Source organism: Mus musculus, chromosome 2 (genome assembly GCF_000001635.26).
Source record: "Mus musculus strain C57BL/6J chromosome 2, GRCm38.p6 C57BL/6J".
Taxonomy (NCBI): Eukaryota; Metazoa; Chordata; class Mammalia; order Rodentia; family Muridae; genus Mus; species Mus musculus.
The window spans coordinates 158,374,719-158,387,302 of NC_000068.7; the positions used below are offsets into that span (position 1 = coordinate 158,374,719).

The 12,584-nt window shown below is 46.8% G+C and overlaps 1 long non-coding RNA gene and 2 other non-coding genes across 3 annotated transcripts; all 3 read left to right on the forward strand.

Annotated features, from left to right (window-relative positions):
- Positions 1-994: 994 nt before the first annotated feature.
- Positions 995-11,756, forward strand: Snhg11 (small nucleolar RNA host gene 11). Its single transcript, NR_164123.1, has 5 exons — positions 995-1,170; positions 1,363-1,608; positions 2,276-2,354; positions 6,053-6,133; positions 6,221-11,756. It is a non-coding gene; the product is annotated as a small nucleolar RNA host gene 11 (long non-coding RNA).
- On the forward strand, positions 3,504-3,636 carry LOC115489592. The gene has a single exon (XR_003954173.1). It is a non-coding gene; the product is annotated as a small nucleolar RNA SNORA71 (small nucleolar RNA).
- Positions 4,816-4,948, forward strand: Gm25129. Its single transcript, XR_003954172.1, has one exon. It is a non-coding gene; the product is annotated as a small nucleolar RNA SNORA71 (small nucleolar RNA).
- Positions 11,757-12,584: the final 828 nt, after the last annotated feature.

Consider the following 12,584-nt stretch of genomic DNA (forward strand, 5'->3'; position numbering starts at 1 on the left):
AAGACTAAATAGAGACCCTGTCTCAAGAAAGGCAAGTCAAACTAAAACAAGAAGCACTGCTGAGCCACTTGCATGAGCTTGATGTCTCTACTTCACTTTGTGCAAACCCTCCTGGATATAGTATACTGAACATTCCATAATTCATTCCTTATTTTCCATCAGGCTTTAGACTGTCTTCTCTTCAGAGACAGCCCTGATGTCTACGCTGGATAAATAAATAGGTCACCACTGTCACAATCTGCCTACCACTATTTCATTTGTAGTGCTTATGGTTTTTTTTTAACATTTATTTTATTTTATGTGCAATAGTTTTTTGTCTGCATATATGTCTGTGTAAGGGTGTGAGATTTTCGGAGTCACAGTTATGAGCTTCCATCTGGGTGCTGGGAATTGAACCCGGATCCTTTGGAAGAGCAGTCAGCGCTCTTAATCACTGAGCCATCTCTCCAGCCCTGCACTTATGATTTTTAGTGGTTGAATTTTCTGGCCTATTTGTTTATCATACTGATTAAAATATAGCCGAGTTATGGATCATGTTTGTCTTATTCCTTTTATTTTTTAGTGCGTAGTCTGGCCCTTGATACGATATTATGGGTGGATGCAAAGCTAGATGAGTATATGGATAGATGGATGGATGGATGGATGGATGGATGGACAGGCAGACAGATGCATGCAGATGAATAGATACATAAGAAGGCAGGTGGGTCAGTATGATAGATGACTAATGGGATGAGAGGAAGCTGGCGTTCTGCACATATTTTCTGGCAAAATGGATGCATGGACTGATCGGAAGAATGGAAGCTAGGACTAAGGAAGGAGAGCCTCGATGGCGCAGTAAGCATTTCGGTTCTACTCCTGCAGGGGACGCTGCAGAGCCACGCCCACTGGCCAGTTGCGCAAAGGCGAAGCTGGAGACTGCAGCGCGCGCAGCCGCAGCTGGGCAGACACTGCGGTTTTCGGGGAGTGTCCTGCGCAGTCCCGCACTGCGGCACTCACTCACGCACTCAGCCTGCTAGGCAAGTCACCTCGGCTCTGCGCTCTTGGCCGCTTCCAAGACCTCCAGTCTTCTTTAACCGGATAAACCCAGGAGCCGGGAAGCTAGGGTGCAGGCGTGATCCTCCAACCCTTGAGAGCTATGGACCTCCTGGAGTACTGGAAAAGAGATCGTTGGTAGGCTGGGACTTCCGCCTTGCAGGGTCGGTGGGCTACAGTTGAGCTTACGCCCAGCCTTAGGGGAGGGAGCCGGTAGGAGAGAAAGACCAGGGGACGCAGTGCTAGTGTCCGGGCGGAGGTGGAGGGTTGGGGGCTGAACCCAGGTGAGGTTCATGAGGCATGCGAAGCCTCTTGTCCTTTCTTACACAGGGTTCTCGGACTGTTGACCTGCGTCCTTCCAAGCTGATAAGCCCAGGACCCTAGGACGGGATGCTAGGACTCCTGTGTGGCGCCTTGCTTTGAACCCTTTCCCAAGGGCTGTTTCCCAGATGAGCCTTTGCCGCAAGGCCCTCTTGACACCAAGGATGACGACGCAAAACCTGCGGCAGCCAACACCCCTCTCCCCACTCTCCGCACTCACTGGTGGGTGCCACCATCCAGGAAGCAAGTATCCCGGTAAGTGCTGCGGGTGCACCTTGAAGCCTGAGTGCCACCTAATTTTAGCCTACCTATGGGCACCAGCAGAGGGGTAGTGTGGAATTCACCCAGGTTCAGAGGTCAGCCTAGCAAAGACCCTGTGCAGGAAAGCTTGGGAGTCTGGACTCAGGCCATAAAGACCTCAGGTCCTTTGTGAACTAGTTCCTTCATTCCCAGGTAGGGAAGTTGCAAAGGCAGATCTGGCTGCTTGTCTTATTTTGAACCCTAGTGCCTGGCTGTATGGTAGCTATGCCCTGTGGTATGAATGAAACCGATTTCTCATTTTGAACGTAAGTTGGTCTTCGAGTGGGGGCAGGTAGATTTCATATGGCTGAGGTCTTTGAAGCCAGCGGTTAGCCAGTTAGCCAGCATTTTTCCATTTGAGGTTCTTTGGCAGGAGATGGGATAAAAAACCTTTTGGAGTCGCTGCCGTTTATCAGAGCTTGGAGGAACGATCTGAAAAGTGCTCTCTGACAGGTAATGTGTTGTTAGCATCTTTCTTTGTTCAGGAGAAAGTGCTGCGTCATTAGTTATCCAGCCTCGGGTGTATCTGTTGTATTTGGCTGTCGCACCAGGTTCTCTGCCCAGGTCAGACTTGGCCAAGTGACATTTAGATGCTGATTTAAATGCTTCTTGTTTATTGCAGAATTGACAGCTTGGTGCAGAGGGGACATGAGAGGTGTCTCTGTCCAGCTAGGAAGCAGCTGGACCACAGCGCTCCCAAGGTAGGATCTGAACCTAAGATGGCTGCCCTCCGGGAAGGGGAAGGAGAAGGGGAAGAGGGGCGGGGCTGGAAAGATGGCTCAGTGGTTAAGAGCACTGATAGCTCTTCCAGAGATCCTGAGTTCAATTCCCAGTAACCACATGGTGGCTCACAACCATCTGTAATGGGATCTGACACCTATTCTGGTGTGTCTGAAGACAACTACAGTGTACTCATATAAAACAAATAAATATTCTTACAAAAAAAGAAAAGATGGCTGCCCTCAAGAGATGCTCACAGGTTCCCAGGAATGGGATAGACTGGAAAGTAAACAGACAGAAGATGAAGGTGGCTGCATCTCTGTCCCCCAGTTTTGTTTTGTTTTTTGTTTTTGTTTGTTTGTTTGTTTTTTCGAGACAGGGTTTCTCTGTGTAGCCTTGGCTGTCCTGGAACTCACTTTGTAGACCAGGCTGGCCTCGAACTCAGAAATCCACCTGCCCCTGCCTCCCAAGTGCTGGAATTAAAGACATGCGTCACCACGCCCGGCTCCTGTCCCCCAGTTTTATTCTCCTTTGGGCCACTGATATACATCTAATTTCTGTTGTGCCTGCTTCAGTTCTGAGTCCTCTGCAATGCTTCTTGCTTTGGTGGGTTAGCAGCAGAAGGTCTGAATCAGACACGGGACAGTGCTGCGTATCTACCTGGACCCAGGTCTGTCTTGATTGGGGTTTCCCTTGCTGCAATGAAACACCATGACCAAAGCAGCTTGGGGAGGAAAGGGTTTATTTGGCTTAGACTTCCACACCACTGTTCATCATCAAAGGAAGCCAGGACAAAAGCCCAGACATGGCCAGGAACCTGGAGGCAGGAGCTGATGCAGAGCCCATGCAGGGGTGCTATGTGCTGCCTGGTTTCCTGGTTCTTACTCAGCCTGCTTTCTTATATAACCCAGCATCACCAGCCCCAGGGGTGGCCCCACCCACAATGGGCTGAGCCCTCCCACATCAATCACTAATTTAAAAAATGCCCTACAGGCTTGCCTACAGCCCAGTCTTATGGAGGCTTTTTCTCAGCTGAGGTTCCCTCCTTTCAGATAACTCTAGTCTGTGTCAAGTTGAAACTGACTGCTCTAAACTTCTGCGTTTGACAGCAGGCCCTCCACCTTCTCTGGCCCTGCGTTCGTAAGTGATCAGGGATACCCATGCCCTGACCATTGGTAGTGCAGGCAGAGGAAATGTGGAAAGAACTGTCCCGTGCTTGGAAGGTCCACACCCATGCCTTCCAATGCTGGGAGCTTTCCCACACTATGGTTTCTCAACTCAGCATACATTTGGCATCCATCCATTCCTGTTGGGCACTACTTATATTGGTGGTATGATTGGTGGTGACTGCCCTGCCATAGGCCAAACACACTGTTCTTTTTAGCAGTTAAAGCCAACAATGGGTTCGTTCTAGAAGTAAGAGCCAACAGTTTTGGGATGCTTACTGACTGGTAACTTCTGTGCCAACCCTTTGCCCCATAACCACCATGCCCTGCTGTAAGCAGTGGCAAGCTGGGTACTCATCAGATTTCATTTGCTTTGCTGGTGACTCCACTGTAGATAGAGGCATCCTGAGTGTTGCCATGTCAGGAACATTCTAGACCCACCTGTACTTGAGGTCAGATCTCTTGTCCAGTCAATTCTTTGGAGCATTGGTCCCTTGCATGCAATACAGCACTATGCATGTTGCCACGGGTTTTCAGCGATGATACAAGAGCCGACTGGACACGGGACTCCTGTCCTGTCACTCTCTGAGTCAAAGATAGACTCAGAACTTCATTTTCAGCATTTGAAAAATAAAAGGATAGGTAGATGTGGTGGTGCACACCTTTAATGCCAGCATTTGGGAGACAGAGATCTCTGTGAGTTCGAGGCCAGCCTGGTCTACAGAGCAAGTTCCAAGACAGTCAGGGCTACACAGAGAAACCCTGTCACAAAAAAAAATGAAAAATCAAAAAACAAACAAACAAGAAAGAAAGAAAAGAAAAGAAAGGAGGGGGCTGGAGAGATGGCTCAGTGGTTAAGAGCACTGACTGCTTTTCCAGAGGTCCTGAGTTCAATTCCCAGCAACCACATAGTGGCTCACGACCATCTGTAATGGGATCTGATGCCCTCTCTGGTGTGTCTGAAGATAGTGAGCATATTCACATATATAAAGTAAATAAATCTTTAAAGAAAAAAAAAAGGAGAACTAAAACAATGACAGGCAGAGATAACTTGTGTTCCACTTGAGCTAATGTGCCTGTCCCAACCCCTTATGTCTCCCAGTAGCCGTGCTCAGGGGATCTTTGGTTATCCTTGGCCATGAGGCTTTATTGGGCCTTTGTAGGAAAGAAGGACCATGGCAGGGGAGCTATGCTTAGCTAGGCTTTCCCCGGACTCAACCCTGCAGGCCTCCAGTGTCTGCATCTCTTTTTGGCCTCATGTCTGTTTTGCATCTGCACCTGCATTTAGAAGCCGACCATGGGCTGCGTGTGCTCTGGCCATACATGATGCAGGGAGAGGAGTTGCTGAAGGCCGTTTCCCGTGTTTGAAGGGTCCACTCCTCCCTCTCAAATGCTGGCGCTTTCACACACTCCTGCCAACACTTAAGCCTCCCCACAGGACGTGGATGGCTGCGTGAGAGTCATCTCAGTTTTGTTTTGCTTTGTTTTGTTGGTTTGAGACAGGGTCTCACTATGTGGGTCTGGGCTGGCCTGCCTCTGTCTCCCAAGGGCTAAGATTAAAAGAGTCATGTGCTGGGGCTGGAGCGATGGCTCAGCAGTTAAAAGCACTGGCTGCCCTTCCAGAGGGTCCTAAGTTCAATAATTTCCAGCAACCACATGGTGGCGCATGATTATTTATAAGGGGATCTGATGCCCTCTTCTGGCGTTTGGGTGTACATGCAGCAGAGCACTCATACATTAAGTAAATGGATACATTTATATTTTGGCTTGGGCTTTCTCAACGTGGCTCTCTTCTATCAGAGACCAAGGTTTTGACACTTTCGCATCTAGGAAGGCCAAGGTGAATTGCACATAATGAGTGGTACGTACTCACCACTACAAGGTTTTTATAAAGAAGCTATCTTTTTGTGTTTCTTTTCTTGAAACAGACTCTCTTTGGAGTCCTCTAACTTGCTTTGTGGCCCAGAATGGCCTTGAACTCACAGAGAGTCTCCTGCCTCTGCCTCTAGAGTGGCTGGGATTAAAACCACCATGCCAGACAGAAGCAATCTTTTGGAGTTGGTGTACATGCCCGAGTGGGCCTTTGAAGAAATTTGATTCAATGAACAAAGGAGACTTTTTTGGTTTGTTTTTGTTTTTGTTTTTTTCGAGACAGGGTTTCTCTGTATAGCCCTGGCTGTACTGGAACTGTAGACCGGGCTGGCCTCAAACTCAGAAATCCACCTGCCTCTACCTCCCAAGTGCTGGGATTAAAGGCGTGTGCCACCACCGCCCAGCTACAAAGGAGACTTATAGGAGAAGGCGTGGGAGGGACTCTGAGGTTGACATGCAGGCCACTAATGACAGTATATAGCGGAGGCTGCTGGATGTTGGGACCTTGGTGGGAGGAGCCCTGAGAGGAAGGCCCTGAGCTCTGTCTCTGCCACTTATATGACTACTCAGTTGTCCTGTGGGGAGCTGTTTTAGACTCATAGGTCTGCATGCGTGTTCACTTTCTGTCCATCATTAATTAGGAACGTACTCCCCAACATCAGTGTGGAGCGACCAGAGAGCATGACCATCTCGCAGTGATCGCCTGCAGGGGCCTTAGCCAGGTGAGCTACTGCCAGACCGCTGGGTCAGAATATGCAATCTGGAATGAAAATTCTAAGCTACTGGCCTTGCCTGGTTTTCTGCCCTAGGTGATGGTGGTGGTACCCAGGAAGAGCAAGGTTGCTGGCACGCAACATGCCTGCAGCCCTTGATGCTGTTGGCTCACCAGCACGGAGCACCTTTTTACTTTGGTAGGTATGCAGAGGGAAGGGCCTTGACTCTGGAGACTTGGGGACCAAAGTTAGAGACTCGCTAGGTCTGTCCCTCCCTTTAGAGCCACAGAATGCCACGTGGCACTGAGGTTCTTGCTCTCACAAATAAGCACTCGGGAAACCAGCCGTGTTAAACACGCAGGTTGTCTCTTCAAAGGGAGAGACATATATCCTGTTTTCCTCCCAGAAGGCTGGGAGCGGAGGTGTTTAATATCCTGGCGAACTTTGTGCTATCTGTATGACCAAGACCATGTCAGAGCCTCCCCTAGAGCCTTAAGGTATCATCTATAATGGGTCAGCTAGGTGGGGGGGGGGGGGCGCATGCCTTTACTTCCGGTATTCTTCTCCTAAACCCTTAAGATGTCATATGTAATCAGTCACCTGGGTGGTGGTGGTGCATGCCTTTATTTCCAGGACTTGGGTGGCAAAGGTGGGTGGATCTCTGAGTTCGAGGCCAGCCTGGTCTACAGAGTGAGTCCAGGTCAGCCAGGACTACACAGAGAAATCTTCTGTCTCAAATAAACAAAACAAAACAAAAAATAAATAATTTAAAAAAAAGATGTCACGTGTAGTCAATTATCTTTATGGAAAATGTCATGACTTAAGCTTTATTATGTTAAACTACCTGGTATCAGACTCTTGAAGTTTGAACCAACACTTAGCCGGGCGATGGTGGCGCACGCCTTTAATCCCAGCACTTGGGAGGCAGAGACAGGTGAATCTTTGAGTTAGAGGCTAGCCTGGTCTACCGAGTGAGTCCGGGACAGCCAGGATTACACAGAGAAACCCTGTCTCAAACATAGAATTAAGTAAACTAAAGTAATAAAGACATTTGAATCAACACTGGCTACTGAGTCATGTTGAACCAGATGGCCTTTTTTACCTTACTTGGGTTACCACCCTGGCTGTTTGAGATACCTGCAAGGACCCCCCACAATGGCGACCAACATGAGAGTCTCCAGTCTTGGAGTAGGTAAGAGAATTTTTCTCTAGTCACCCAGGAGCAGTGCGTGCTCTCACCCAGGAGGTAACAGGTAAGTGGGAAGATAGAATATGCCTGGATTCTTCCCAGTCCTGAAACAAAGCTTTTTTTTTTTTTTTTTTTTTTTTACAATTACTGAGCTGTTGGTTAAGATCCAGAGGAGGGAAATAGTTAGAGCAACAGAGCTGCAGCTCTGCACAAGTGTCAGTCAGATTCAGTCCCTTGGCTTCCTGAACAAGAAATGATTGATGTTGAAAATTGGAAATGCAGCCAGGTGGTGGTGACGGTCTATAGACAGGACTACCAGGCCTAAATAAACAGGGTCAACTGGACCCCTAAGAAAGATGAGATAAAATGCGTGCCGATTATTTTGCTAGGTGAAGTTCACGTATTGTCCTGTGTGGCGCGCAGTCTCTCTCGGGAGGGAGGATCATTAAAGAAGGTTTTGTTTTCTCTGTAGGTTGCCGTGGACTCCGCTGCTGGCGCTCCGCAGAAGCCACCTGGAGGATGACCAGCCAGGATTGTTCAGGGCTTTCATTGTCTTGGTCACATTGCTTCATTGTCTTTGTCTGTCCAACCGTCTGTCTAATCAGCCTTAGCAAAATAAGCTATTTTATCTTGTCCTTTCGATTAAAAAAAACAACAAAAGACAGACTTCAAGCCGTTTTGGCACCCAGAGACCAAACCCCACCCAGAGTCTTTGTTTTTATGATTACTAAAACTTCATGTCTTAAATTTATATCTTTGTAAAACAGAAAAAAATTTAAATAGCAATGTGATCAAACTTGGATTTTAAAAAAAATAGGGGCAAATTGGAACCAAGAAGGAATATTTCTTATGGATAATACGGTGGCCAAGGACTGAAAAACAGAAGTGTAGTCGATAGGAGTTAGATTACTTGAAAGTTTCCACCTAAGATTTTTTTGGTACAGCCTGAGAATAGGTGGGATGTAGTAAGGAATAGAACGGTCCAGAAAGTTCTTCTTCCATGGAAATGTTATTCTTCGATACTGTTCACATGTTTGTTTTGTTTGCAGTGTCAACCGGACATGTTCTTTCACACTCTCGTGGGACAACCCAGTTGTTTCCCACTTCGGGATGTTCTGTGATGGTTCCTCAGGTACTTTGTAATCTCCTGTTAACCTGATAGGAGAGTCTTCTTTCTTTCTTTCTTTCTTTCTTTCTTTCTTTCTTTCTTTCTTTCTTTCTTTCTTTCTTTCTTTCTTTCTTTCTTTCCTTCCTTCCTTCCTTCCTTCCTTCTTTCCTTCTTTCCTTCTTTCCTTCTTCTTCTTCCTCTTCCTCTTCTTCCTCTTCTTCCTCTTCTTCCTCTTCCTCTTCTTCTTCTTCCTTCTCCTTCTCTTACTCCTCCTCCTTCTCCTCCTCCTCCTTCTTCTCCTTCTCCTCCTCCTTCTATTCCTCCTTCTCCTCTTCCTCCTCCTCCTTCTCCTCCTCCTCCTCCTTCTCCTTCTTTTTAAAGATTTATTTGTTATTATGTGTAAGTACACTGTAGCTGTCTTCAGACACTCCAGGAGAGGTTATCAGATCTTATTACAGATGGTTGTGGGCCACCATATGGTTGCTAGGAATTAACTCAGGACCTCTGGAAGGGCAGTCAGTGCTCTTAACTGCTGAGCCACCTCTCCAGCCCTTATCTTTAATTTCTAATAACTAATGATATTGCATATATTTCCCCTTACCATTCCTCTCTTGTGTGGCAAATGTTTGTTCAAAGCCATTGTACAATTTTTACTGCTGGTAGTAGCTTTCTTATTTTTGAGGGCTTTGCTTTATTTTAGTAGTTTTTTTTTTAATGTAGCAAGATAACATAATATCACCATTTTAGCCATTTACCTAAGCAAGCCTCAAACTTGCCATGCTGGTCTTGAACTCATAATCTTCCTGCCCCCAGCCTAAGCGCTGGGCTATAGGGACATGCCATCATTGGCGCTGTTTTGTTTGTACATTTGCTTTTTCTTAAAAAAGATTTATTTATTTATTTATTATCTGTAAGTACACTGTAGCTGTCTTCAGACACCCCAGAAATGGACATCAGGTCCCATTATAGATGGTTGTGAGCCACCATGTGGTTGCTGGGATTTGAACTCCGGACCTTCAGAAGAGCAGTCAGTGCTCTTAATCTCTGAGCCATCTCTCCAGCCCCCAGGAGAGTCTTCTTGAACTCAAAATTCAAATTGCCCTAAAATGTAAAGATCCCAAATCTTACATAAATAGCCTTAGGTTTAAATCTTTCAAAGTTAATGTGAATTAAGTAGGATTTGCTTGTGGTTTAGTTTTGTGCCTGCCCTTGGTCTGACGTAAAGGAGCAGACAAGGGAAGAAGTTAGGGGAGGCTCAAGAGCCCTGCCTTCTGTTCAAGGCTCATGTTACACAGTATTCCAAGTTTCTAGTGCATATTAGTAGTGAGAGGTTCTCGCATCAGTGTGACATCTACAACTGTGTCTGGGGCCTTGTCTTCTGTCTGTAGAGACCTGTGCTCGTGTACACTGCAGGCATGTATTATGCCTCTCCCTAATTAGACAGCAGGAGAATACAGCCCCAAGCATGGCATAGGGTCCTGGGGGCTCCAGGAAAACACCATTCTGTCATATCTTCAACTTGACTTTGTCAGATAGCTCTTTACACATTTCTTTCTAGGACTCCCATTACGACTAAAAACTGATAAATGGACTTGCTGATACTGGCAAATGATTAAAAAATTTTTGAAGTTTATGGAATATTAATCATGCTACTGAACTCCCTTACAGTTGACAGTATCAAACTATTGTAAAACAGCACAATTCAATACTCAAATTACAAATTTGAATTCCCACATCTTACTTTTAGCTAGGCTAACTCTAAATTTTTTCACTTTAGAGCCGAGCAATGGTGGCACACGCCTTTAGTCCCAGCACTTGGGAGGCAGAGACAGGCAGATTTCTGAGTTCGAGGCCAGCCTACAACTGAGTGAGTTCCAGGACAGCCAGGGCTACACTGAGAAACCTGTCTTGAAAAAAATTAATTAATTAATTAATTAAAATTTTTTTTCACTTTAAAAGAGAGTGCTTTTTCTACTTCCAAAAAAATTTTGCCCAAGGGAGACACTACCTAGAGTATATATTTAAAACAAAAACAAAACCAAAAACCCACAAAAAGCAAAAAACCTAACAACTAATCAATGGGAAATGCCCGGTGTCCTGCCATCGAGGCGAGGTTATGCTTATGTCTTCCAGAAAATGAAGTCCCAGATGGCTCCTGCTGTGACATTTCAGACAAGGACTGCATCCCAGAGACCACCAGACAAGCAAGGGGTTGAAGCTAGACGACAAACCCATCAAGAGGAGACGTCCCAAGAGGACAAGGAAGCCAATAACGTGGAGAGACTTAACTGGTCAAGCCAAGACTTTGGGGAAGCAAGAAGGACCTGATACTGCTGACCCCAAAATGATGCTGTTATGTTTACTGACTGTATTTCATGTTGATTCTCAGCCTGTCGGTGCAGAATCCAAATGCCTTTTGTCAAAAGGAGGGATAAAGGGTGCACCTGTAATAGGACACAGTATAACATTGTATTGCTGTGCTAATCATTGTTTTTATTCTTTGGGACCAGCTGTCCAGGCAAAAAGAAGAGTATCCAAACATTTAGACACATGAATGGGTGGCAGCTTGGTTAGACTAACTGAGTCGTTCAAATGTAATAATACAGATTTTAGCTTAATGCAGAACTCTTTAGAAAGCTCAGATGGAAGAAATTATAGTTGTATGGAAATGAGAAAGGGAATAAGTGATGTATGGCTTGCTACGATTCAACCAACACCAGTTACTAAGTAGGGTTGAGTGGGGCTGCCTTCTTGTCTCCAGGCGAATCATTACATTAGTCTGCTGGCCTTGGTGGAGGAAGTATGCCACTGAGGGAGGGGAGAGCCTTGAGAGTTTAAAAGCCTCGCCTTGCTTCCAGTGTAGTCTCTGCTCTAAGCTTGACCTTCAAGGTGTGATTGCTCAGTTTCATGCCCCTGCCACCATGCCTGCTGTGTGCTCTCATGCCTTACCGCTGTAATGGACTCACCTCTCTTCTGGAACCACAAAATAAACACTGTCTTCCTTAAGTTGCCTTCGGTCACATGTTTTATCACGACGGAGAAGTACCTAAGACAGGCGGTGAAAGGCTGTTGTCAGAGAGCACAGTGCAGATTTCCGAAGTCAGCACTCAGTAAGGGACAGTTCTTCCTAACTCAGCCCTTTGTTTAGTTACTGAATGCGTCTCATCCCTGGCCCAGCCTCTCCTGTCTCCCAGTTGCTCTTAGCTTCTTGCATCCTGTCTGGCTCTCGGCTAAGCAAGGGACATGGATGAGACTCCCATTTCTCTTCCACCAAACCAGCCCCTCCTCCCTCCCCTTGTGCAATAAACTTCCATGGGCACCCCAGCCCCCAGCCACTGTGTCTAGTCCTGAATGTGTTCTTTCCCTGTGTCCTCCACAGGGCAGCTAGCTCCGCAATGTCACCTCCTCCAGGAAGAGCACTCTCTCTGCCCCTCCCTTGCCAGTTAATACAGGCAGTTCTAGGACTTAGCCAAGCAAACAAACCAAAGGACAGACAGATCTCTTTCCTAGGACTGACCTTGCAGAGGACGGGGCAGAGGATTGACCAAAGAACTTTCACAGTGTGCTGGAGTAGGACAAGGAGAAAGTTACAGAGCAGGGAAACGGGCTAGGAAGTCCAGAAGAGTCCCATTTTGTGCTCGGTAGACCAAAAGTCACCTAGGTGATGAGTAAGTGGGGCGCTTACCTCTATTATTACTCCAGCCCGTTTAAGTTTCGTCACAGCGTCGACCATGTTGGAGAGGAGCTCTCTTCATGGATATCAGACCCAGTGATCTGGGAACGCCACAGTGTCTGAGGCCTTAGGAGCCATTCCTGGTTGTAAATGTCTGCCAGCCATTAAGGTAAAGCAGGCAGCTGGGTCTGGCCAGGGTTTGCAGCAAGCACCAGGTTGGGTATATCTGTAGCACCCCAGCTTCACACCAGCCAGCTGCACTTCTCCTTTACCCTGACTATAGCTCAGTGAACTAAGAAAGCACAGTCACCCAAGGGCAGCCATGGATTAGGCCTACGCCATGACCTTGGTCCAAGACCAATGGTTGTGTTGAGCAGGACTGGAGATTCCTTTTTGGGGAGCGTTCTAGTGAGTGATGGATTGCAGGAAGAGAAACATGAAAAGGGAGAGAGAAACTCAGTCTCAGTAGCTGCACCTAGGAGTGCAGAGC